Genomic DNA, 27,178 nt, shown 5'->3' on the forward strand with positions numbered 1-27,178 from the left:
TCTTCCACTCGGCCTTACTTGACTGGCCCATCTCCAAGCGAATTGTTTACTGGCTTATCTCCCAGCGAACCGTTTCTTTCCTTCTCTCCTCATGGTCGACCTCAACTCACACCTTTGACTGAATCTTTCTCGCCTCCCATGGTGGCCGCTGGCCAAAGGCAGTAGGAGTACCTAGGTTTCCAAAATTTACCCGGGGCGGCCGCCCCTACATGACCCCATGGTGGCGCCGCCCCTGGTCTTCGCCGACCTGCACGATGCCCTGCCCGACCTGCTCGACGCGTCCAACGAGGAAGGGGGGGACAGGGGCAAGTGCCCGCACTCCATCGCGCTTGCCACCGACGAGTTCCGGGTGATGCTCTGCCCGACCTGCTCGACGCGTCCAACGAGGAAGGGGAGGACAGGGGCAAGTGCCCGCACTCCATCGCGCTCGCCGCCGACGAGTTCTGGGCGAGGGGACGGACCGTCGAGCTGCCGTGCGGGCTCCCGCTCGGCTCCTACATCACCGTCGCCGCCACGCTGCACGCCGCGCACCCCGAGCGAGACCCCAAGATCGTGCAGCTCAGGGAGGGGGAGGAGCCCCTCATGGTCTCCCAGTTCATGATGGAGCTGCAGGGGCTTAAGACAGTCGACGGCGAGGACCCGCCCAGGTTCCTCCACTTCAACCCCCGCCTTCGAGGAGAAGAGCAATTTTCTTCGCTACCCTTTGAATGAGGAGCTGGTCTCAGATGCTCCCAACGTCAATGAAACTGTTGTCCAGCTGATTAAGTTCCATGGAAGCTATCAGCAGAGCGACTGAGAAGTCTGTGGCCAGAAGAATTACTCGTTTATGCTCCGGACAAAGAATTTTTCCGGAAAAGTTCCAAACCAGCTTTACTTGGCTATGGATACACTGGCTGATGAGTTTGGGATTGGAACGCTCCGTCTGACAACCAGGCAAACATTTCAGCTGCACGACGTTCTTAAGAAGAACTTGAAGCATGTCATCAGCACTGTGATTAAGAATATGGGATCAACCTTAGTTGCTTGTGGAGATCTCAATAGGAATGTGCTTGCATCTGTCGCACCATATGTGAGAAAAGATATTCTTTTTGCTCAAGAAACAACAGAAAATATTGCAGCACTTCTCGCGCCACAGTCAGGGGCTTATTATGACCTGTGGGTGGATGGAGAGAAGATAATGTCAGCGAAAGAACCTCCTGAGGTCACCAAAGCCCGAAATGACAACTCACATGGAACAAACTTCCCTGATTCTCCTGAGCCAATCCATGGGACCCAGTATCTGCCCAGGATGTTCAAGATTGCGGTCACAGTTGCTGGTGATAACTCTGTTGATATTCTCACGAATGACATCGGTGTTGTTGTAGTTTCATATATGCAGGGGAGCCTGTTGGCTTTAACCTCTATGTAAGTGCCAAAGAAAATTATGCTCCATCTTGTACTGCATTTAGCAATGCTTACCTTTTTTTATTTATCCAATTTTTTCAGGTTGGAGGTGGCATGGGAAGGACACACAGAATAGAAACCACATTCCCTCGGCTGGCTGATCCACTTGGTTATGTTCCTAAGGAGGATATATCATATGCTATAAAGGCAATAGTTGTTACACAGAGGGAAAATGGAAGAAGAGATGACCGCGGGTATAGCAGACTGAAGTATCTGCTTGACAGCTCGGGAATTGATAAGTTCCGAGCTGAAGTTGAAAAATATTATGGAAAGAAATTTGAAGATTTTCGTCCATTGCCAGAATGGCAGTTCAACAACTACCTTGGGTGGCAAGAGTAGGTATACTTCCCCATCATAATTATCTTGGTCAAGATGTGGCAAAGAATTTTTTTGGAAGAAATTATTTACTGTGTTTAGGGAGGGTTGCTAATATTTTCATACAAAATTTCTGTTGTTCGTCATTTTTAATTTAGTTTACTTCCTCGGTGTTTCCACTTTTGACTTGGCTTGCGCATTTATTTATTCTCTTGTTGTAGTCTGCATAAGAGCGTTTGATAAATCCTGGCATATCTCCCGTATGTTTGTTCGTTCACAACATTTTTATATCAATTGGTTATTTCTTGAAATTCTGCTTTTCAATTATTTTTCTCTTTATTGTTTATTGCAGGGTGATGGTAAATTATTCTATGGAGTGCACATTGATAATGGCCGTCTTGGGGGGCAAGCAATGAAAACTGTGCGAGAGATAATTGAGAGGTATAACTTGGATGTTAGCATTACTCCAAATCAGAACCTTATCTTATGTGGGGTTGATCAGGCATGGAGAGAACCAATAACTGCACCTCTTGCTCAAGCTGGCCTGTTGGTAAGATTTCTTTTGTCGTTTTGCCCTGTGATGTGGAGTACACACTTTTTGAGTTGGTATTATTATTAGGACCCTGTCCAATTGATAATGTTGATCTGACTGTTACTCTTCAGATTCGTTCTTCTCACATTGAAAATTTGAGTGCAAGGCTGGTTATTAAATTCAGAAGTGAAAACTGCAACGCTTTCCTATATATATTGTCTGCGGTGCAACAGGGTGACCCTTTTTTCTCCTCACTAAAAGTTGGGTATTCATATATGTAGGAACCAAAGGATGTTGATCTCCTGAACATAACCTCCATGTCATGCCTTGCCTTACCTTTGTGCCCTCTAGCACAAACAGAAGTTGAACGAGGGATCCTACCGATTCTTAAGCGAATTAGAGCAGTTTTCGACATGGTATTCATTTGTTGCCCTCTTGAAATCAACTTTAACACTTGAGAATATGTAATGCGTAGTTTGTACCTATCTTTTCACTTAATAATTGGGTCAATGTTGCTTGCTTAATATGTTGGCATCAAGGAAGAGGAGTCTGTATTGGTGAGGATAACTGGCTGCCCTAATGGATGCGCCACACCATACATGGCCGAGGTTGGCTTTGTTGGTGACGGCCCAAACAGTTATCAGGTAAAATAGTGCCGAAATAGTTCTGGCATCATTTATGCAAACAGTGATACTTCCTTTTTGTTCACATTCATGATTTTGTTTGCATATTTTATTTTTCTCAATTGAGCTTTTCTTTATTGTGACCGCATATCTGGCTTGGAGGAACACCAAACCAGACCACCTTGGCAGAAACGTTGATGAATAAAGTGAAGCTTCAAGATATTGAGAAGGTTTTGGAACCACTGTTTTCCTATAGGAATAGCACGCGCCAGGAAGGCGAATCTTTTGGGAGCTTCACGAACAGAATGGTGAGCGGATTCTGTTCTTCCATCGAATACTATTGCAGTTTAGTCATTTGGGAAGGAATTTTTTGGACCTTCGTAGAGAATAAGGGAGACATTTAGTCAGAAGCCCCCAAATGTTGTCTCTTCCCTGCTATGTACAGAGCACCATTCATCTGCGAGTTGCTTACTAAATGGTACTCCCTCTTTACACTAATGTAAGACGTTTTTGCAGTTCCTTACATTAGTGTACAGAGGGGGGTACAAACTAGCAAGATGTTAAATTGTTGCTTTTTGTTAGTTGTCATGAGTATAAGCGTTGGACTAATTGATATGGCTTCGCAGTTAACGATAGTTTTGATACCGGGAAATGCCTAAGCTGAGCAATATGTGTGTCGACATAGCTTGTAGTATGAGTTTGAGTTTGAGGTTCTACCTGCGTCCGACATCGGGGCAATTCAGTGGATTTGTTTCATTAAATGAACCCCAATTGTTTTTTTAAGTTTTTATTACTCACTTGTGCATGCATTTTTTTATTTACATGGACAACATAGCTTTTGCAACAATACTTCTTACACACCTTCACAGAAAGGACACATAATATACCATTGGTCTAAAATAAGTGGGTGGAATTTGTCTGTAACAAACTTACAATTCGTGAATTTTCATCTTTTCCATCAGAAGTTCTTCCTGATTAGATTTTTTTTCTTCTTCTTGTAGAGTAGTAAGTTTCTCCCTTAAATATATTCTCTCTACTCTGACTGGAGCGCATCACTCTATGTGTAGTGATCACCAAAAGATAATGTAATCTACAGAGGTGTTGTTCATGTCATAGATAGTTCTATGTATCTTACAATTTATTGATCTCTTGGCCTTACAGGAAGACATTCAGTCTACGTGTAGTGACCTTTTGGTTCGTTGGGGATATTTTACTGTTTTGGGGGCTCTTGATTTTGAGCTTTTTAAATTAGAATGGAGATTATATTTTTTATTTATCCAATTTGGGTGGAGAAGATATATGTCAAAGTTGGATGGAGAAGAGGCCCTATCTTCGTCCTCATTCATTGAGTAGCACAAAGCAATGGCAAGAAGCTAGCCTTTCTACTATTAAAGGAGGATGTGCCGTCGTGATGGTTCGACCTGCAGTGATCCCCCTTTTATCGTTAGAGAAGTTCTCCCACCCACGTCCTCTCCCACAGATTTTTTTCCAACCCTCTGAAAACCAAAAAAAAACCGCTCTTCCCACGAACCAGCCGCCCACGAACTCACGTCCCACATGCCCCCATCTATCCCGTGTGCAGCCCTCGGCCTCGATCCCATCTCTCCCCTCCTCGTCAGTCGCCACCTCGCCCCGCCCAGATCTCGGTAGGTCGCCGCCGCTCCCCTCCTCGTCAGCCTCGATGTCGTGCTGGCCAAAGTCCTGGCCGTTGACGCCGCCACTCACCTCCTCGTCAGCCTTGTGGTCGCGGTGGCCGCAGTCGTCGCCCGCCCAGATCTCGATAGGCCTCAACTACTCCCCTCCTCATTAGCCTCGACGTCGTGCTGGCCAAAGTCCTGCCGTGGACGCCGCCGCTCACCTCCTCGTCAGCTTTGATGTCGCGGTGGCCGCAGCCGCCTGCCCTGCACTTTCCTCTTCATGATGCCCCTCGTGTTGGTCGTCGTCACGCCTCCTGTGTACACTGACATTCCACTACCGAGTTTCATGGGCCCTAATTGTTTGTTGAATTTGAGATGAAGATTATTGGGCATGAGAACCATCATCAGCTTGTTGATTCACCTCGCTATAGCTCGTGTCCGTCGAGGTAGTTGACTCCTCCATTAGTAAATTGTTAAGCTTTGCTGTCGCAGACTTCGTTAGGAGTTTCAGTTCCGATCGCTTGACCCTAGGCCGTAGGTATATTGCTTTTTTCCTGTGATCATTTGCAGCCTGCAGATGGGCTTCTACTATACGGACGACGATGATGCTGCTAACATTGATCATCCTCGTCACGTGAATGGTGAACCAGTTGAGTTCTGCAGTGTAAGTATAACGTCATGAGCTTAATGATGTTACTATTTTTTGTTGTTGTTTCTACATACATCATGTATTATATCACGGTTTTGCTCTTTGGGTATGCACTTAATTTATGGGAGAGCCCCGAGCTTTTATTACAGAACTTACCAGTCCTGAACCTTCAATATTCAGTTAGAGTATCTATCATTTTGACGCAATTGGTAGTGAAGACAACCTTACGTATTTAACTTGTCACATATATGTCATAAACCTAGAACATATAGTTGGTTGGATATGTGACGATGTAGTTCGGTCATCATTGTTTTAGGCAATTGGTCGTGAACCAGCTATAATGGTTTAGTACAGAGGCGGAGCGGATAGTTGACATCGTGTAGTTCAACGATCCGTATGTCGACCCGTCAGACGTGAGCAGGGCAGCAGACCACCTTTGGAGCTGCTCGAAGAAAGACAAGAAGCATGGCATGCTCAAGCTCAAGGCATCACGATGCCTCATCTACTTTAAATGGATATTGCGCTCAAGTGATGTGTTGTGCGCTTAAGTGGTCGAAGCAGAAGAAGAAAGGTCGTCCATAGTGTAGTCTTGTTGGTTGTAGTCCTATATACTTAGCTCAGCAAAGTAGAGGAAGGAAAGGAACAAATGGATGAGTAACAAGTTATCAACTATGTAGTAGTGTCATCTCACAAGTGTGTATGAGTATTTCGCTGCCATGTTTTTTAGTAGCGTCAGTTAGATTTTTAATTTGGCCATAAATTAGTCTGAGTTATGATCACCATTGATCAATTAATGTAAGGGATTTGTTTTATGTGAAAGCATTATATTGTATCTGATGTATGCAAGCATCTGCCACTATATCTCTTTCTATGTTTTCATTTGTTGTATGTTCCATCCTAATAAGATCTTTTCATTAATTATAGCAGGCACATGATCCCACCAAGAAGATTACTTCTCTGCTTGAACTATTCCAAATGGCACCTATTTTTCAAGAGAAGAACATGTATGTGTGCCCTGTCTAGAAAAGTTTAGACCTCCACAATGCAGAATTTATTTGTCGCATCACGAAGGCGCCAAAACATATGTTTCATGAACTCTGGTTATCTGATTTATAGCAGCTCTGGATCATCCAAAGATGATTGGTTCATCGATCAATGGTTGATAGCAATGTGTTTTTTGTTCCTCCAATGGTTACTTTGAAAGTTGATCCTGCAACTTAAAAACCAGTCTTGACATTTTCTGGCCTCTTCCCCATACTGTGGTTTTCACTGATTTATACTATGTGGCTATATATCTGAGGGTAGTTTTTGGTTAGTACCACTAGGAAGAAGAGAACATGAGCATGTGTGTTTGAAAATTTGGTGCGCTTCTAGCTCCCGATATGTGTTCGTGCTTGATCAATTGTTTGCCTCATGGAATTTAGTTGTATTTTTCCCTTTACTATTCGCATTTGTGTATGAATGCTTGCAGGAGTGCGAGGAGCATGACTAGGTTGTCGGCGAAGTTGCTCCACTACCGCTCCCCAGCGCTTCCTACGGTTCGTGGTTGCTGATGGGGTCCGTAGATCTCACCGCCCCGAGCCTCCGCTGGAGTATGGTGATGACCACCATCGCCTGGCTCCGCCACCATCTTCCTTGGGCACGCGGACACGAAGCTTTTCGGTAACCCTCTTGCTTCAGGATGGACCTCCGACGAGGCCACGCATCACCTCCGTGGCTCCCACAACAACGAGGAGCACATCATCATTGTCCTGGTTTGTACAGTAGTGCTTTTTTTCCTTTGATTTCTTCTTTGGATGGGTCTTTAGTTGGAATTTTTGTTTGTAGTGCCCGACAGGGGAGCCCCCGACGACAACAGGATTGCGGGACTGGCATGGTTGCTTCTCCCCATTGCAGATGGCGCGACCAGAAGTCCCCACTAGCCTCCGCCTTCATTGCCGCCGTGGAGATTGACTACGAGTTCATATAGAACTAGGCCTTCAGGTACACACTACGCGACAATATTTCCCTTTACCCATTTGCTCGTACAGGATTTTCTTTTGAACTTTTTAATGCAGACTTGATTTTCCTTTTGTTTGCGTGTAATCCCCTTCCTCGTGGGGAACGGATAGGTCTCATATCGTGTTGCTAGCGTAGATCCAAATTTTCTATGATGTTTCTGTTAGGCAATATATGGATTTTTTGGGTTATAAATCATAGTCCCAACTTTCTGAACAAACTGCTAATAAACTTGGTTGGTGATTATTCTTAATGAATTAGTCCATTTTAATGTAAAAGCAACTGAATTGATTTTTTGTTTGACTTCTGATACTAAGTATCTTCTAAATCCCTCACAAAAAGTGTTATCTGAATCAATGTGCGGTTAAAACTGAGTTGTTTTTGCAATATAAATATTCTGCTAATCAACGAGAACTCATGCCCCTGGCTTGGTTGCTGATCAAGTTTGAAAACCGATGAGAAGGAGAAGAAGAAGAAAGACCCGTTCTGCATCCGTGATGACATGAAGCTCACATTTGACAGCAGAGGAGGATACGAGGAGAAGGCCCTGCGGGTTGAAGGATCACCATGACATTGAGACGGGGCGCCGCTCCATGGACACGGCGGCGACGAAGTCCTAAACAACAATGCTCAAGATCGGCTAGAGAGATTTGGGACTTACGCAACATGCAGCAGACTGCTGGTATTTCTTAATCAAATTCCATTCTTTTTTATGTGCTAGAGAGATAGGGAGCTTACTGAACATGCAAACAAGGATGGGACAAATTGGTTTCACTTCTATTATTTTTGGCTATGATCGGGATTTCCATTCTTTGTGTATTTACTACTGCTGCTACATCGTTAGTTGGAGCTGATGTGATCCTATATGTAATTGTGATGGTCAAGGGAGACATATATACCTATATAACTACTTCTTGCTGCTACTAAGGAGTGTACTACTTCCACTACTGCTATATTTTGCATAAAAGAAGAAAGAAAATAGCTTACTCTGTTCACAAAATAGCAGGTATGATTGTTTCACATTCAGCTGTTATCTTCCAGACCTAGAGAAGTTCACAAAATAGAAAGTTTGGATCTTTTAAAGTTGAACCAAAATCAGCTAGGAACTGAAAAGGTTCACAAAAATACAGTTTCAGATTTTTGGCCCATACAACTTTGTACAATCAACAAGTTTCATGCCTGTGTCCAACGAAGTTTTGGAGACCATTATAATCATATGTGCTGAAAATATATTCTAATCATGAAGCTTTGGAGAAGATTGTACTCTTTTTTAACCTCTTTTTTTGAACATATGTAGACCTTTCAATTCTAAAAGTAGTTTACATGAGAGCCATTAGATGTGTTCTATGTGGTGGATACGGGCTAACTTATGCTCATGACCTATGGATAGCCATGGTAGAGAAGTCGGCTGCCCCTATAACATCGTGTTACATAAGACCTGAATTAGCTCTTAGTCCCTATAGTAGAGATTAGTAGTGCCATTCTTTTCTCTCACCCAATTCTTGTTGTCAGAAATATTGTTCGTTGTCACAAATAGAGATTAGAGACCAGACAGAGAAGCCCTGAAGGAAGATGAAGACCATCATCAAACTTTACCTATATGTGTTTTGGATGGGACTTACATGTGGAGAAACATACATGATGATCGTCGAGAATGGAGGGAAGTGGAAGAAACATATCAGAGTTTGTGAACGAATTTTGAAAGAACTACCAATTGGTTCAATACTTGGTCTCAAAACTTCACTGTATGACTTTGTAAATAAATGATATGTCATTCAATATGTACTTAGATTATTTTTCACATGTCTCTGTTTAAAATTCCATTTAGAGGACAAGCATGTACTAATGGAACTCTCTTGAGTTTCTATATATCATTATCAGATTTCGGTATGAATTCGTGCATCTTTTGTTTTCATCTTCCCCAACTAGTATGTTTATGGATTTATGCAACACTTTTTTTTAACCAGACAATGACAATGCATCCAGCTCATGAAAATCACAGGAAGCATTTATTTGAATGGCATGGTAGTCCAAAAGTCCAAAACTTGAAAAACATGCATCTACATATGAACCTTACCAATCCATAAAAAAATACTATCAAATAAGAGCTAACTTGTCATGTCATAGTGGAACTATATGGAATAAATTTGTGTGATGACACCGAAGCTAAAACAAGAAGTATACTGAGATAAAATTTTGAACCAACGGAAGAAGAAATGGAGTTGTCGGGTAAAATACAACCAATGCAACATTGTTATGTTGTCCCGTGGCAACGCACGGGCGTTTAACTAGTTTAACTTAACGTTTCCGTGTGGGGGTTCGCACCATCCTCCATTTGAAAGAGTTTGGGACAAAATAATGTATATTCATAAAGCCTGAAAGATAGTTTGATATGCTCTTTTGATTATGTCTCGGTACTTTCGTATGAACACTGTTACATTTTAAATTCATATGCCCATCTTTGTGTGTTTAAAAAAAGTGGGTTTTGTTAGTTCATGCCACGACTAGGACACAATGTTGAAATGCAAATTTGATCCCTAAGTGTATTAAATGAAAACTTCTTTGCGTACAACACCTAACAAATGATTTAAACAACGCATTGTCATAGTTGTCTCTAAAGTTTTACCATCTTCTAACATGCTAATAGTCGATGCATTGTTGGTGCCCTTAAACTGCTTATTTCCTCATTTGTTGTTGGCCGTATTAAATCAATTGCGATTAGGGACATTATGCCATCCCACATCTCTACAGAGGGCATGTCCCGCTTAGTACAATTCATTTCACAATGAAAACAAGGTGCATGAATTTATCACAATAAGAAATAACCACAATTTCAATTGGACAAAATACTTGACAATAATGTTAAGAGTACATACATGACTGAAAAGGTTCAAAGGTGACAATCAATCCATTCATACAACAGTTTCTGTCAACTGCAGCTTGCAGTCCACAAGCATTATTATTTCTCAGGTAAGACCTGCCCTAAGGAAGTGGATCCGGACTAGCGAGGGCATCCCTTTGAGGATTTTGTAGCTAAGATATGACTTCTCCTCCAATGTCCACTCCTGCAGCATGTGCTTGCACTTCAAACACACTGGACACTTGTATAGTTTTATCTCCTCCAAATTCACTGCTGCTTCCATGACACTTCTGGCGTAGCTCACGAATTTGTCCTCTACTTGAAACCTCCCATAGATACTGAGCTTAGCAAGGTTGTGGTGCTTTAGGTCGTTCGTAGACGGTTCCCATGTAGTCCTTTGTCCTTCTGCTCGCTAAATGGACACATCTTCCTCCGCTCCCCTGTTATCATTTCACATAAATGATCCCGCACCTGCATTCGGTCGAGTAAAAAAATCCTAAGACTCACAGAAATTTTGAGCTTCAAAAATGAGAAAATCAGTATAAGAATTTACCAAGATGTGTAGTTCCTTAAGGTTGGGTGCACCTTCGAGTAAGAACATTGTCCAAGTCAGATCACATTCTTCAGAAATGTTACGCAAATTCACAATCCTAAGTTTGTGGAACACCGGAAACAATTGTCTTCGACCTTCCGGTTTGACCCAAATCTGCAAAAGAGGGATAATACAGGATTCTGTTAACCAAAAATAATGATTACAACCTCCCCACGACATACCAGCAACATACACACATCACGACAACATTGATGACCTTCACCTTTTCGCTTTTGAAGTTCAAACGCAGGTTGCTTATGGCAGTTTTACCAAGCAACTCACTTAACTTGAGCATCTTGTGCCAGGAGAGACCAGTATTGGTTATGCTCACAGTCTGGAGCAGCGGGACATAGCCAAGACAGAAGGGGTCATCTCGAGATCTAAAAACGTTGAATTTCAGTATCGTGAGCTTTGGTGCCCACTTCAGATGAACCCTCTCAAAACGGCCACAGTCAATCACTAGTTCACTGAGTTGTGGGTGTTCCACTTCGAGCAAAGACTTGATGCCCATGTCGCATTCAAAGAGGAAGAGGAACTCCAGTTGCTTGCATATACTGAAAATTTTGGGGAAGCCCGACTCTCCTAACCTCAAATTCTCTAGCCAGAGGCGTGCGAGACAACCAAATGTGTTTGGACATGAATCAAAGAATGACATGAACTGCCTCCCATATGTGAGTAGGTCATTACTGGTACAAATTTTACGCACCTTCGTCACGATTCTAAACTGAACTGAAGCAACCTTTTGTGTTGCTATGGTGTTGGCAACAGTCTGGCCAATGAAAATGGACTCATCTCCCAAGTAGAATTGCATGCGCAACAGGTGAATGGTGTATAAATTTCTAGACCTCCTTTCCAGTATGCTCCTGGTTGCGTCCAGCACGGTGGTGTTGAACCGAATTATATCATCTGAGGTTAACTTGCTTGTTGTGTGCTTACGCTCAAAAGAATCAACCATTATAACAACTTTTGACAGCATTGCAGGGATCTGCTTCCAACGACTGGAGAGGATGGTGGTTCGTGTGGCGTCAGCAATATCAAGTCGCTCAACAATGTTGAGCAAAACATCATCAGGCAACATACTGAGCCTATCATCTTCATTGTCCTCCTACATATTTCATATAGAAAGAAATCAGAGTTGATTTCTTATTAGCCTCGTCACAGGTGCAATTTTGATATTTCCCACAAACAAAGACGCATTTTTTACACTTTCCCATGGAAAGACACGATTTTGAATGTACATAGTTTATGCTTCTGTACAGAAAGATGCAATTTTGATTATACAAATTTTAACACTTTCCAGTAGAAAGACACAAAATTTGTACGTATACACTTAACAGATACAGTACTTTCCAACAGAGATGCAATTTTGATATTTTCTCACCAAAAAGGTCAAATTTTGACCAAGAGTTCTGATTATGGTTCCTAATTACTGTACTACTCCCTCCGTTCCATAATATAAGTCTTTTTAAATATTCCACTAAAGGACTATATACGGATGTATATAGACATACTTTAGATTGTAGATTCATTCATTTTGCTATGTATGTAGTTCCTTAGTGAAATTGCTTAAAAGACTTATATTTAGGAACGGAGAGGGAGTACGTATCAGATATAGTAAAAAAAAATTGGGTGATGTCGTAAGAGGGAGAGGATCAGGAGGAACTCACCACCATGTCGATGGAGGACTTGCAGACGGCGAAGACGGATCGTTTGGCCACCGGTCGCCGGGGATGAGTGTTCGCCAGATGTACGCGGGGAGTCGCCGGTCTCGCCTAAAAACAGATGGACTCCCGCGATGTCCGCCCGGGCAGATATAAAACGGCGGAAACGAAACCCCGCCTCCTGTGGCAATTCGGAGAACGAAATCGAAAGAGGGGCGGTTTCTGATTGTAGCCCGTGAAGAACTGATTTGATTGCAGACTGCGATTCCGAGAGGAGACGCTTGATTGAATCGATTGCTCCGAGAGCAGCCGCTCGATTGCGGATCGCAGCTCGAAAATGAGCTGCTGCGTCGATTCTAGATTGCAGCTCCCAGAGGGGGAGCTGCTTATTTGGTCGTCTCTTCTCAAGCACCACTCGATCCTCATATGCGGGCCTCGACCGCGACGGCGACGGCGGCGGCGCGAGGGGGGAGCTCGGTACACGGCAGCCGGCGAGGCAGCCGGCGCATATCTGACCCCCGATCCCCTTTCCTCAGGAGGTGTTTGGTTCGGATGAAGCAACGGAAATGTAAACATAATGAAGTTACGGCGTCAGTGTAAACGTAATCGAATAAAATTGCAATTTGTTTGGCTAGCGGCTGTAACGCTATCGCTTGCCGGCTCTTGTCCTCGATGCCATCTCCCTCTAGCTCGCGTTGTCGCACAGCGAAGCCTTTACTGCCGGTGCGATGCTGCTCACAAACCACCGCGCGGCCCTCGTCACCGGAGCGTCGCGCCTCCATGGCCTGCAGTTCGTGCGCCCGCCGGGCCATCTCCTGGGTCCTGGCTGCTCCAGGACGCCATAAGTACGCCATGGTGGCATAATTCGCTCCTCAGTTAGCCGCTCACAGCGCCGAATGCAGGCTTGGGCTGGCGTTATACAAGGTGAGCTCGTTCTCGTGTTCACCATTAGGACGCTCATCGACGCCGTGCTAAGAGCGGGCCTCCGCCGTCGTGCCGCCGAAGCAGCTGCAGTGTGTGGCTACCCAGGAGGGTTCATGGAGGAGCTGAGTGGAGGGACGAGAGGGCGTCTGTATCACGGGGCTCCACGTAGGACATGGAGCGAGCCCGGCCGCGGCGGCTGGCTTGCCGGAGGCTACCAAGAAGACCACATCGTGAAAGAAGACCCATGCAAAGAGATAGGATTTTCCTTTTTTTTTGCGGTAACGGTTTACCCACGACTTTGGACGGAATCGAATTACAACTAGGCTGGGATCTGATTCCTCCGTTATCTGATTACACTCGGTCAAAATAAACAAAATCTAATGTTATCTCTTACCGGTGTAAACCGATTACGTTACAAAGTAATGAACCAAACACCTCCTCTGTGTTTATGGCAAACACTTTCCTCTCTAGTGAAACCCTAGGACGACTACTAGTATTTTTTTTAAATCTTCTAGGACGACTACTAGAGGGTAGAGGCGGCAGATTTGGCCAAACGGGCGTGTAAATCGGGCCGGCCCGATAGCACGCCGGCCTGCCACAATACGGGCCTGGTCCTGCACGCTTTAGTCGTGCTCGTGCCCGGCACGCAGCACGCCTCAAGCCGTGTCTGGATCTGGTCACACAGCCAGCATGACATGGCCGATTAATTTTTATTATATTTTTTAGATATATATATATATATATATATATATATAGTCCAATGGGTCTAAAAATGAGTTCATGAGGCTAAAAATATACGGTCCAGCGTGTTAATCGGATCAACATGTTGGCCCTTTTAATAGCCGAGCCGTGCATGGGTCTAGAGGCGCAGCCCACGGACTGGTATGGCACGGCCCGCCACAGGCCGTGTCGTGCTAGACCTGATTACAATGGGTCGTGTTGGGCCAGGCCGGGCCGGGCCGTTTGGCCATAGGGGTCACCATTATATGGCCGGCATGCGGCCCTTAAGGCCCAAGGTGTGCTTGCACTTTCGTCCCAGTTCCATACGAAGGTCTACATTTCTAATCTCTATATATCTATCTATACCTATTAATAAAAATATAGGTATTTTTAATACATCATATTATTTTGTAGAAAATTCCTTGATACTTTTAACATTAAATCCGTAGTACATATCAAATGTTTTTCTTTTAAATACTCATATCTTCTAAGCCGTAACTTTAAATTTAACATGTTATATATGAAATTTGATTAGAAAAATATGTAGAATCTGAATATGATGTTATTTTACCTGTTAACCATTTAAAAAACAATATCTAGGGTGCAATCTTAATCAATACTGATCCGTATTATGGATGAATACCTCGACAAAATTACGATTGGAGACGAAATTAAAGATCACTGGCATGTTTCTTTGTACATGTGAAATCTATATGCAAGCTGTGTTTAAATAGAAGACCCGCGGAATCTTAAATTGCGCTTTTGTAGGCTAAGATCATCTTTATTTGGGGTGTAGCTACAAATACTCAGATTATAAATCATTTTTTGTAAATTAAGACCATGTGATATTCTTATCTCCAATTGCAACGCATGGACCCTTTTGCTAGTTTTTTAAGGGAAATATCAAGGTCTAGCTAATCCGCAAAAAAAGGTCTAGCTTGTCTTAAAAAAAGAGGTCTAGCTTGTATTAAATAAATAAATAGGTCTACCTTGTCTTAAAAATGTACATCTTGTCTAAAAGGATTTATTACAAAAGTTGGACAACTTCTTGATCTAGATTTTTCTTCCTAGGATGTTAAATTCCCCCATCACCTTGCAGATAATGTAACATCACCCTATAGAGAGTTCATATTCATCATTCTTAGCAGTGAATAGACCATGTAACTCATAGGTTGTCCATGTACGGGTAAGCTCAATACTATCACATCCTTTGGACTCTTTATATTGTGGGTGAAAAGGTCAGCATAATATGTTGAAAATGTGAATAATGTGGATAAATAAGAATATTAACCAATACAAATGTATTTAATTAATAAAAATATATTCCAAAAAACGTTTCTAATATATTGAATATGTTCATTATTCAGAAATATATATCTCGTGTCAAACAAATATTTATGTGTTTGAGAAAATATTGATGTATTTTTCCCTTATTAACAAAAAGAATAAGATACGTTACTTGATTACATTAGTTAGAGAGATGACATCTCATGAGTAGCTGCGTAAATTGTTTGTAATTATTTAATGAGATTGTGTTGTATGAAATGTTAGTATTTACACTAACAATATGAGAATTTGAAACCAAAATACATATGACTATCGGATGAAATTCATGAATAGATTTCATATGCCACTAACGCATAATGATGTTATCAAGCCCCACCTATCACACATGCTAGAAAAAAATGGTGTGTGATGTAACATTGCACATAGTTTAGAAGAAAACAAGTGTTTGTGATGTTGTAATATCACACACGGTTTTTAAAATGCAATTGTGTGTGATGTCATGCACGTAGATTTTACAAAAGATTTGTATGTATGATGTAGCCTATCACTGCACATGTTTTAAAGACGTAAATGTGTGCAATGCTTTGCACATAATTTTTGCAAACAATGTGTATGTGTGATGTGGCCTATCCTTGCACATGATTTTCAATACACAAAACGTGTGTTATACTTTGCACATAGTTTTTGAAAAAGAAATAGTCACAAACAAACACAACTCCACATGACGCTAGCCAACAGAGAGAAAGCTAAGAATGGGTCAATGCCATTGCAATAGCTTTGCTCACTGGGCCATCTTTTATTGTTGGACCAAATACACACCAAAAAAGTTCATAGAAAAAACTAGATAAGAAGACAGGCCATGGCTCAGTTTGTCTTCAAGACTGAAGCGAGAAAATATAAGTGGAGAATTGCCCATGTGTCGCAACTGGTGGATAAATATTGTCTTCAGATAGCTGTGATATACCGAGCCATGTTAGTGTGATTGTGCCAAAAATAGGTTTCTATTTGATAACCCATATTTGGTAAGCACATACGAAAGAAAAATGTATTCGATAAGTCAGTAAATGGTGAGGCAGATGATACGATTTTTAGAGAAACCAATAAAAGAATCAGGGGTGGCAAAAAAAAATCAAAAGATAGAAAAGAAAGGAAGATGTGAAAGTACATACGATTGATGGTAGAAAATAAAATCAAAGGAGCTCTACACATTTTTCTTTTGAGGTAATATCACTCGTGGTGCTTGAACTTGACATTGGTGTTTAGCTTAGTGTCTGATCTTAAAAAATAGTTGAACTGATTTCAAAACTTGATATGGGTATGCAAATACGGTGCTAATCTCATTTTAAGGACGTAAAGTATGCTGATTTGGCACCGTATTTGGCTGTTGTGGCATGGGATCCACTTCTAGCAACGAAAACAGGAAAATTGATTACTGTATTATTTTTGTCTCTATGATTAGATGGTCCCCCTTTTCAGTAGAGAAGGGAAATTGAAATGAAAAACTATCGAACGTGCGACCTGCAGAGTTAGAGTTACCTGTGCTAACCTCTATAACCCAAAGCTTTATGTTGTAGGAATCATTTACTGCAGGATAAAAAGCTTGTGTTATTTAAATGAATTGCACTTAGTGCGGCCCATTTAGTGCATATTAATTAAAAAACTGTAAAATATTTGTAACTCACAATCACAGTAATACATATAAACTTCAAGTATTCATGTGGTATTAATAATTATAAATATTATACATGAAATTAAAATAACGAACTTGAAAAAAAATGTTAAAGTATTCTTAAAAATATTCAAGTATTATTATAAAACTTTCATATAATTTACATAATATATATTAATTATAATGATGTACGTATTATATTGAACAATGCTTTTATATAATTTACAGTCCATAAATATTATTTTAAAGTTACAGTCCATAAATATTATTTTAATTGTTCAAACAGTTGAATAATTATATGCACATTTTTATAATTCTTAAGTAGGTTTTTAACATACTTTTATATAACTAAAATAATCCATAATTTAAAATATATATAAGAATATAAACTTGTGGATTATATTCACATTACATGGAAATTATGAATACAAGCCATGAGCGAGATTATACACCAGTGAATGTCCATAAATATATATCAGATGTTGTTCCATATTTTTTTTTAAATTAAATAAAACAATGTTCACCATACATTTATAAAAAAATAAAAAAGGTTAAGTATAATCCATACTGTATATTTGAAATATTTATAGTTACTAACCATTTTTAAAAACTCATGGATTTTACTCAAAATAGTATTTTTCCAAATAATAGGTGCATATAGCTATTTTTTGTGCAAAAGAATATTTGTGTACCACTAATATTTATAACCCACAACATGGCATGGGCCTGATTTATAGATTTTTGTAAATAACGCATGTGTTTATTTTGATTACAATCTACACACGTTTCACATTTTCTTTCAAAATTAATGTGTTCAAAATTCAGAGTAGTAGCATGTGTATGAGTGTGATTATAATTTACAGATTTTACAAAAGTGCTAAATGGGCCGCACCGACCGCAGCCCATTTAAGTGGCACGAGTCTTTCCCTTCACGTATATTAAAACCTCAAATTGAAAAAGTGCACACGCACCATCTCACGCTCGCGAGCAGCCAAATGCGCGTCGTGCGACCGTGTCTGATTGAACAGACGAGAGTCTCTAGGTGGCACCTGGTTGGGCCGCGCCGAGTCGCCCACCTGGTTCGCCCGTGCCCCTGGTCCCACTCGCCATAGAGAAATTCGTCGCGTTAGTGGTGCGTGGTGGGTGGTGCGGTTTCGAATTTCGAGCGACTCGGTCTCCATTCCTCCTCCTCGCCCATTCCTCCCCCTCTCCCTCTCTCCATTTCCTTCCCGTTGTTAGTTCTCGTCGTCGTCGCTGTTGCGCTCGGCGAGGGAGAGTTGTGGGGACGCACGGTTGAAGGCGGGGGCTTGCGAGATCTTCCGGCGGTGCATGTAAGGCCGTGTCGCTTGGAGTATTTTTGTTGGCAAGGTCGAGATGGACGTCTAGGTCTAGGGAAAGCGTAAAGGAGTCGCGCGGAGGCATTGTTTTGGGATTTGGAGGTGGTGAGGACGGCTACGAAGGCGAGGCGCGCGACGACGGTGAGGTGCGGTGATGCGCGAAGAGAGGCGCTCGGCAGCGAGTAGTTCCAGGTCGCACTACAGCGTAGTTGAAGGGGCCGCGAAGTGATGAGGTAGGCGGCAGCGTCCATGATGCGGAGGAGGAATGGGCGACCTCCTCTGGTCGTGTTAGGGGAGCCCCCCCCCCCCCCCGAGCGAAATCTCATCCCATGGTGGTCATGTGGTCGTGATGCTGCCATGGGTGATCATGTGGCCGTGATGTTCATCTAATCTATGGATGGGTGGTCGATTTGGTTCTCCGTGATGTGCAACTAGGGTTCTATGTGGTGTGCAACTAGGGTTTTCTTGTTGTGCAATCTATCAATAGACAATATGATACTAGTCAATGATTTTTTTAGTTTTCTGATTGAAAGTTATGTGCAAACATGAGTTGGCTTAAGTGTGCAACTCGGGTGCTATGATATGCAACTAGAGTGCAGTAGTATGCAACTATGCTGCAGTAGTATAACAACTAGGGTGCTATAATGTGCATCTAGGATGTAGTAGTATATCAACATATGTATTCACTGAACTCATTTTGTGCCTTTTTTAGATCAAAAAATGGATGTGAGTGAAGGGGAGGTGTTTTTCATGTCTATATGTTTTTATCCTTTAATTTTATATATGTTTTGTTCCTTCCGTCCTACACCTAACTATCCTTATTTTTGTGTATCAGCCTTTTTCGTCAATGCAGGGTTCAGCTAGTCATGTTGGTTGATGGAACTCAAAAAGGCATGTCGTGCACAAACCACGCAATGTCGATAACGACGTGAAGATAGATACTGACCGGGTGAATATCATACCTAGGAGCATTCCCTTGTTAGATATTTTGATTTGGTCACTTTTTTGTTGCGGGCTCATAGTAAACGGTTTCGTGCTTTTTATGTGCATATATAGGTTGCTGAAAAAATCTATTTAGTAAAACGGAAGAGACGAAAGATGTCTTTAGCTCAAGGGGAAGTTGGAACAACATCTGCAACAACTAACATTGTAAGTTAAAATTATTTTGCCTCCTTTTTTTATTTACGCAAGTATATCAATTGAATTGGCAATATCAGTGTTTTCATTCGGCATCATTGATGATATAGTTGCACAAGAATACTAATTGACTTGGCATGCCTGCACTAGTGCTTAGTTTTATAGTTGTTGCCGAGGGGAATACTCAAAATTTCGCATAGTTATGCAGAAAATATAACATGAGTTGGCATCCCCCCTCTTGTAGTTGGCATGTTTCTGACTCTGTATTTTTTGCATCCATTGTTTTGTGTTGATTGTTTTGTGATTTTTTCAAAGTATATTAATTCACTTGCCAGCACAGTCTTTTCATTTCGCAAGCTTAGAAATATAGTCGCACAAGAATAATTCTTAACTTGGCATTTCTGCAAATTCTAATCTATTCTTTTGTAGGAAATTAGTCAAGAAGATCCGGCAATCGCTACACAGAATGTAGACCACCCATCACAGGCGGTAGGCTAATGGATTCCCCAGGGAGGTTAGTCAAGCTGAACAAAGCATTGACTCCATCCCAAAAGTCAAACCTTTGTGGGAGGCTGATTGGTGGTCTTCTAAACATAGCTGACACACTGCCTGCGGAGCTCACCAAGTTCCTAGTGTATAGTTATAAACGACACACTGGAGAAATGGTCTTTCCAGGGAGGGGGGGGGGGGTCCGTGTTGATGCCGAGAGTGCGCATAGGGTATTTGCTTTGCCAAACAAGGGTCAACGTGTCAGATACTTTGCTGATAAGGATTCTATCAAAAGGTTTGGAGATATGTTCGACACCACTAGCAGTTCCCATCCAAAGGTGAATGAGCGGATCAGGGGATTGAATGGATGGGTGGAAGAACTGACGGTACATTTTTTCATATCCTGGCTAGCTGTTTCTTTTAGCACATTCCTTACCCTCACAACCAACTTGAATCTCAATCCCAAGTGCTACGGTGATATCCTAGAACCGAAAATGCTCGAGAATACCAACATATGCCTCTTTGTGGCAGAGCATATAAACGAACAATTCTGCAATATGACCAAGCACAAACAGAATGTGTGTTGCTGCCTATATAATTTGGTAGTGATCATTTAGGATACCCGAAATACTACTCCCTCCGTTCCTAAATATAAGTCTTTTAAGATATTCCAGTAGGGGACCACATACGAAGCAAAATGAGTGAATCTATACTCTAATATATGTCTATATACATCTGTATGTAGTTTCCTAATGAAAACTCTAAAAAGACTTATATTTAGGAATGGAGGGAGTAGTTCTTTTGTGCTTTGTTTCTTGAGTACCTTTTTATTGCAAGAGATAAAATAGTTATGTTGTTTAACCTGTTTTATTATGTTATTGTGTAGCAGGTCCTCTACCTAGACTTGTGTGTTCATGATGTGTCTATTAGCAGCTGCCCCATACGAGGCAATGCATGCGACACCAAACTTATGAACAAGGTCATTAAAAAAGATCTGATCTCGCACGACATGTGTGGGAAGCTTCAAGTTAGTTCTCAAATTTCTTGACATCATATCATTGTTCTATTTTTTTGTTTGCACAAATCTTTGTTGGGTGTTGCAAAAATAGGCAAAAGAGGTTGGCACAATAACCTTGTAGTGCTTGCATAGAGGATCGTGTTTTGTTTTTTCCAAAAGGTTATATGTCATCACAATATTTGTTTTTTTCCCTTGTGTAATAGTTGAAGGGGCATTTTCGAGGTACACAACATACCCCATTCGGCCCTACCGAGTTTTACCTTGGACAAATCCCATGCCAAACCCTAGCATCTCGGTGACACCAAGTGCCATTTTGGTGCAACAAAAATTAGTGCCCCCGGCTCGGGTAACCAATTTCTTAAAATCAGAATTTCCGAGTTTTGAGAATCGGTCTCATCGAGTTGTGGAAACTCACTAGGCCAGCCAAAATCGGTACCACCAAGATTCATATATCAGTATCACCGAAAAGACAAAAGTTGCTACATTTTGCATTAGTCCGCGCCACCGAGTTTCACTTCGGTTTCACCGAGTTGGGCAATAATGTTGTAATGGTTGAATTTTTGAAGATGCCTATATATACCCCTCCATCATGTCTCATTCATAGAGGAAGCACTCAGAACACACATACACTTGTAATATCCATTTTTCCGAGAGAGAGTCATCTGTTCATGTGTTGAGATTAAGATATTCCATTCCTATGATATGAATCTTGATTTCTAGCCTCTCCAAGTTGCTTTACACCCAATCAATCTCTTCTTCCCAAGCCAAATCTACGATAGAGTGATTAAGTGTTGAGAAGACGATCTTTTGAAGCACAAGAGCGAGTTCATCATACTACCACATCTATTACCTTTTGGAGAGTGGTGTCTGCAAGATTGGTTAGGTGTCGCTTGGGAGCTTCCTACTTCGTGTTGTGGAGTTAAGCCATGAAGTTTGTAAGTGCAAGGATATCGCCTACTTCGTGAAGATCTACTCCGAGTGAGGCTACTCCTTCATGGACGTATGCCGTAATGGAATAGGCAAGGTTGCTTCTCCATGGACCCTTCGTGAGTTGAGCCCTTCATGGACTCGCGCAGCCGTTACCCTTCGTGGGTTAAAGTCTCCATCAACTTGGACGTACGATAGACCACCTACCGGAACCACGCTTGCGTTCGATCTTCCTATACGTATCTCCTCCAAATTCACTGCTGCTTCCATGACACTTCTGGCATAGCTCGCGAATTTGTCTTCTGCTTGAAACCTCCCACATATACTGAGCTTAGCAAGGTTGTGGTGCTTTAAGTCGGTCGCAGACAGTTCCCACTGTAATCCTTTGTCCTTTTGCTCTCTAAATGGACACATCTTCCTCCGATCCCGTGTTATCATTTCACATAAATGATCCCGCACCTGCATTCGGTCAAGTAAAAATATCCTCATGACTCACAGAAAGTTTGAGCATCAAAAATGAGAATCAGTACAAGAATTTACCAAGATGCATAGTTCCTTAAGGTTGGGTGCGCCTTGGAGTAAGAATATTGTCCATGTCCGATCACATTCTTCAGAAATGTTAACCAAATTTACAATCCTAAGTTTGTGGAACAACGGAAACAATTGTCATCTACCTTCCGGTTTGACTCAAATCTGCAAAAGAGGGATAATCCAGAATCATGTTAACCAAAAATAATGATTACAACCTCCCCACGACATACTAGCAACATACACACATCACTGACAACATTGATGACCTTCACTAACCTTTTCGCTTTTGAAGTTTAAATGCAGGTAGCTTATGGAAGTTTTACCAAGCAACTCACTTAACTTGAGCATCTTGTGCGAGGAGAGACCAGTATTGATTATGCTCAGAGTCTGGAGCACTGGGACATAGCCAAGACAGAAGGGGTCATCTTGAGTTCTAAAAACATTGAATTTCACTAATGTGAGCTTTGGTGCCTACTTCAGATGAACCCCCCTATCAAGACAGCCACCGGAAATCACTAGTTCACTGAGTTGTCGGTGTTCCACTTCCAGCAAAGACTTAATACCCATGTCACATTCAAAGATGAAGAGGAACTCCAGTTGCTTGCATATAGTGAAAATTTTGGGGAAGTCTAACTCTCCTAACCTCAAATTCTCTAGCCTGAGGCGTGCGAGACAACCAAATGTGTTTGGACATGAGTCAAAGAATGACATGAACTGCCTCCCATATGTGAGTAGGTCATTACTGGTACAAATTCGACGCACCTTCGTCAAGATTGTAAAGTCAACTGAAGCAACCTTTTGTGTAGCTATGGTGTTGGCAACAGTCTGGCCAATGAAGACGGACTCATCTCCCAAGTAGAATTGCATGCGCAACAGGTGAATGGTGTATAAATTTCTAGACCTCCTTTCCAGTATGCTCCTGGTTGCATCCAGCACGGTGGTGTTGAACTGAATTATATCATCTGAGGTTAACTTGCTTGTTGTGTGCTTGGGCTCAAAAGAATCAACAATTATAACAACTTTTGATAGCATTGCAGGGATATGCTTCCAACGACTAGAGAGGATGGTGGTTCGTGTGGCGTCAGCAATATCAAGTCGCTCAACAATGTTGAGCAAAACATCATCAGCCAACATGCTGAGCCTATCATCTTCATTGTCCTCCTACATATTTCATATAGAAAGAAATCAGAGTTGATTTCTTATTAGCCTCGTCATAGGTGCAATTTTGATATTTTCCATGAACAAAGACGCAATGTTTACACTTTTCCATGAAAAGACAAGATTTTGAGTGTACACACTTTATGCTTCCGCACAGAAAGATGCAATTTTGATTATACAAATTTTAACACTTTTCAGTAGAAAGACACAAAATTTGTACGTATACACTTAACAGATTTTATACTTCCAACACAGACGCAATTTTGATATTTTCCCACCAAAAAGGTTAAATTTTGACCAAGAGTTCTGATTATGGTTCCTGACTACTCCCTCCGTTCCGTATTATAGGTCGTTAAAGAGATTCACGTACAATTTTTTTTACGAAGAGAAACATTTGAACTTTCCAAAAATGCCCTCCCACCGCTCCACTCTGTGTCGTTCCTCTCGCTCTCATCCGCATCTCGCTGTCGTTCCTCGTCATCGCTGGCCAGATCTCGCTGTCGTTCCTCTCGCTCCACTCATTCCCCGTCGTCACCGGCCAGATCTCGTCCTCTCACCCGCCTCTCCGTCAATGGCTTCTCCTCTCCCCACCACCGCGCCACCCCCCCTTTTCTCCCAAGGTCAAAAGATTTAAGCTTTAGGTCGGTGGAGGGCGGCTACGAGCTGTGCGAGCGTTTTGGCGGGCGGGCCCCGACCATGTTGGTGTGGCGCACAGTGCGAATCTCGATGGGCGCCCCCGCGGCGGTGAAGTAGGTGCGGCTGGCCAGCCTCCCCGTCCGCCTCCGTGACAGCCTCGACTGCGAGCTTCGCTTCCTCCCCGTCGTCAGCCACCCCAACATCATCCGCCTCCTCGATGTCATCCGGGTATGACCAACTCTAGGCCTCCCTCGATTGCCGCAGCCCGTCGTCTTGTACCAATCGAGCATTTTGTCCTGCCCGAGACCCCGGGCTGCATCTACCTCGTCATGGAGCTACATCAATAGCAGCAGCAGCCGTAGCCGTACCAGGAGGAGGAGGAGGTGCTCGGAGCCGTGCTCGTTGTATCGCGCACCGCACGAGGGACAGCTGCGTGGCCGTCTTGTGCATCACTCTCTGCTCCATCCTATTGTCCGTCATCCTCGTCGCGGGTGTGGCCCTCTTCGTGGCCTGGCTGAGCTACATCGAGCGCAACGGGGGTAGGGTGGAGGAGAGCGTCGCTAGGAATTTCATGAGACAGATCGGTACTAATTGATCCTATCATCCATTAATTCCCCAATTGTTCGCTCGATCTTTGTTTCCTTTAGTAGTGACAGTAGCATCTTAATTTGCCACCATCGATTCGATGCCATGTGTGAAAACTAGAGCTTTCCCCCTTGTGGCTGGCAGGGGTTGGTCCACCGGGACCTGAAGCCTGAGGTTTAGGGAGTGAAGAAATCCCTTGTTAACTTCTTTGTTTGATGTTGATATGCTTGTGTGGAGTAACTATAGGTTGAAACTATCAATTTTGAACTGAGAGAGCTGTTGAATGGATTGTTGCATAATATCCTACTCTCTTGTCCTGGCAGTGACGCGATGTTCAAGATATCCGATTTTGGCCTGTCCAGGTATCTTCTTGGATTGATGATAATTACTCCCTGTAGTTGGCTTGATGATAATTACTCCCTGTAGTTGTAGACTATTGTTAGAGTACATTTTGGCCTGTCCAGGTATGTTCCTGGCAGGGAGTATGAGTAGTTGTAGACTGTTGTGGGGTTCAGAGAGGAGTGTGCACACATACGGTAGCTTCTCATGGAGGTGGAGGAACCATTCTCAGTTTGGAAAAACTGAACATGTATTGCATAGAGTATATGTGGGTCACAAAACAGAAGAAATGATAAACGTTTCGATTGTGTGATCGTATATACGGCCCTCCTTATTCTGAATTATACTCCTCTGTTACTTTGGTTTGCGACATCGCATCATCGCAACAGAAACTTACAGTAAAGATTAGGGAAAAAAGAATTGGCAGGAAAGGAACGACATCATTCTAGCCTCCATTTCCACCTCCCTGCTATTGCAAACGAAACTCATCGGCACAAGCCTTGCTGTATAGTAACGCCGCTGCACATGCACCCATCAAGTGTGTGTGCAGAATAGCCTCATCTTAACTACGACAGTCCTTTTCTTCGTTTTGAATAAAAATGGGGCACGGGAAACCCCTTTCGTTCAAAAAATATTCACAAGATATGAAAGAAATTATAATTAGTGCACATTTCATCTTATTTTTATACACATCATTTATTGTATTGTTGTGTGCCAACCTGTATCGAGAATTCGAGATTGATGACGACGAAGACCTATTGAAGCAAAAGTATGGCTAGTCAGTCCTAATTATGCCCTCCTTGACACCCCAGCTGGTGCCATGGTTGCATCAGTCATTAGCTGGAACTATGTTGCACTAATGTGGATGATGGGCATGCACCGCTCCATGTATCATGGACCATGCATATATGGCACAAATTAGACTAACATGGTTGTTGCATCAGTCATTAGCTAAAAAAGATGTTCTTCCAAGGAAGAAATTAAAGATGGTACATAATTTCTTGACTAGGGTCACAAGAGGTGCACGAGAGCTAATTGCAACTTCTACGGTGTTCATTTGGTTGAAAAGAAGTGAAGATAGCTCATCTCTAGGTATTGCTTGTAATCCATGCCAATGCCATACTGTCATAACCATTTTCCCCTGGTCACAAGTTATTCCAAAGGCTCGTAGAGACCGCCATCTCAAGGCTCAAGCGTGTGCAGAATAGCAACATATCTTAGCCTCATCTCAAGGCTCGTAGAGACTGCCATCTATGGCTATGACAGTCCTTTGCTTCTGAAACTTTAACTGAATTCAAAAAATATCTCTAGCATCTTAAATTCAAAAATCAGAAAATTTTCAAAAATTAGAAAATTCAAAAAACTTTGCAGCAACTTAAATTCAAATTCCATAAACTTTGCATATCATTTACTCCACACAAGCATATCAACATATCAACAAGCCTCATCTCTAGGGTTTAAACATACTCCACACAAACAAGGAGTTACACATACTCCACACAAGCCTCATCTCAACAACAAGCCTCATCTCAACCATAAGCATCTCTAGCATCTCAACAACAAGCCTCATCCCAACAACAAGCCTCATATCAACAACAAGCATCTCTAGCATCTCTATTATGTCAACAACAAGACTCATATCAACAACAAGCCTCATCCCAACAACAAGCCTCATATCAACAACAAGCCTCATCCCAACAACAAGCCTCATATCAACAACAAACCTCATCCCAACAACAAGCCTCATCTCAACAACAAGCCTCATATCAACAACAAGCATCTCTAGCATCTCTAGCATCTCAACAACAAGCCTCATCTCAATGACAAGCCTCACCTCTCCATTAGTTGTAGGTTGTGTAGGGCGTTTGGTAAACCTCTTGAGGGCATGTAAGTCTTAGCGGTAGCAACCCAAGAGACTCGAGCATTTCCTTGTTCACATGAGGTATTTTATAGCCATTTCCCCCTGCATGGTTCAAAATTTCAGTCATGCAAGCCTATAGGGATAAGAAAACTCTATTCAGCTTGTAAACCTCATAGTTTTCAAATTCTTCCAACACACCCTTAATAAGGTCTTGAAGAGTTCTTGGGCTTAGACAATTTGTCAGTGATTG

General features: G+C 42.2%; 3 pseudogenes; 1 reads left to right on the plus strand and 2 right to left on the minus strand.

The window, feature by feature from the left end:
• Positions 1 to 217: 217 nt before the first annotated feature.
• Positions 218 to 3,317, plus strand: LOC123405721 (annotated as a pseudogene).
• A 6,697-nt stretch (positions 3,318 to 10,014) lies between these two features.
• On the minus strand, positions 10,015 to 12,782 carry LOC123403389 (annotated as a pseudogene).
• Positions 12,783 to 13,281: 499 nt separating this feature from the next.
• LOC123405722 lies at positions 13,282 to 24,367 on the minus strand (annotated as a pseudogene).
• Between the last annotated feature and the right edge of the window lie 2,811 nt (positions 24,368 to 27,178).

Source organism: Hordeum vulgare, chromosome 6H (genome assembly GCF_904849725.1).
Source record: "Hordeum vulgare subsp. vulgare chromosome 6H, MorexV3_pseudomolecules_assembly, whole genome shotgun sequence".
Lineage (NCBI taxonomy): Eukaryota > Viridiplantae > Streptophyta > Magnoliopsida > Poales > Poaceae > Hordeum > Hordeum vulgare.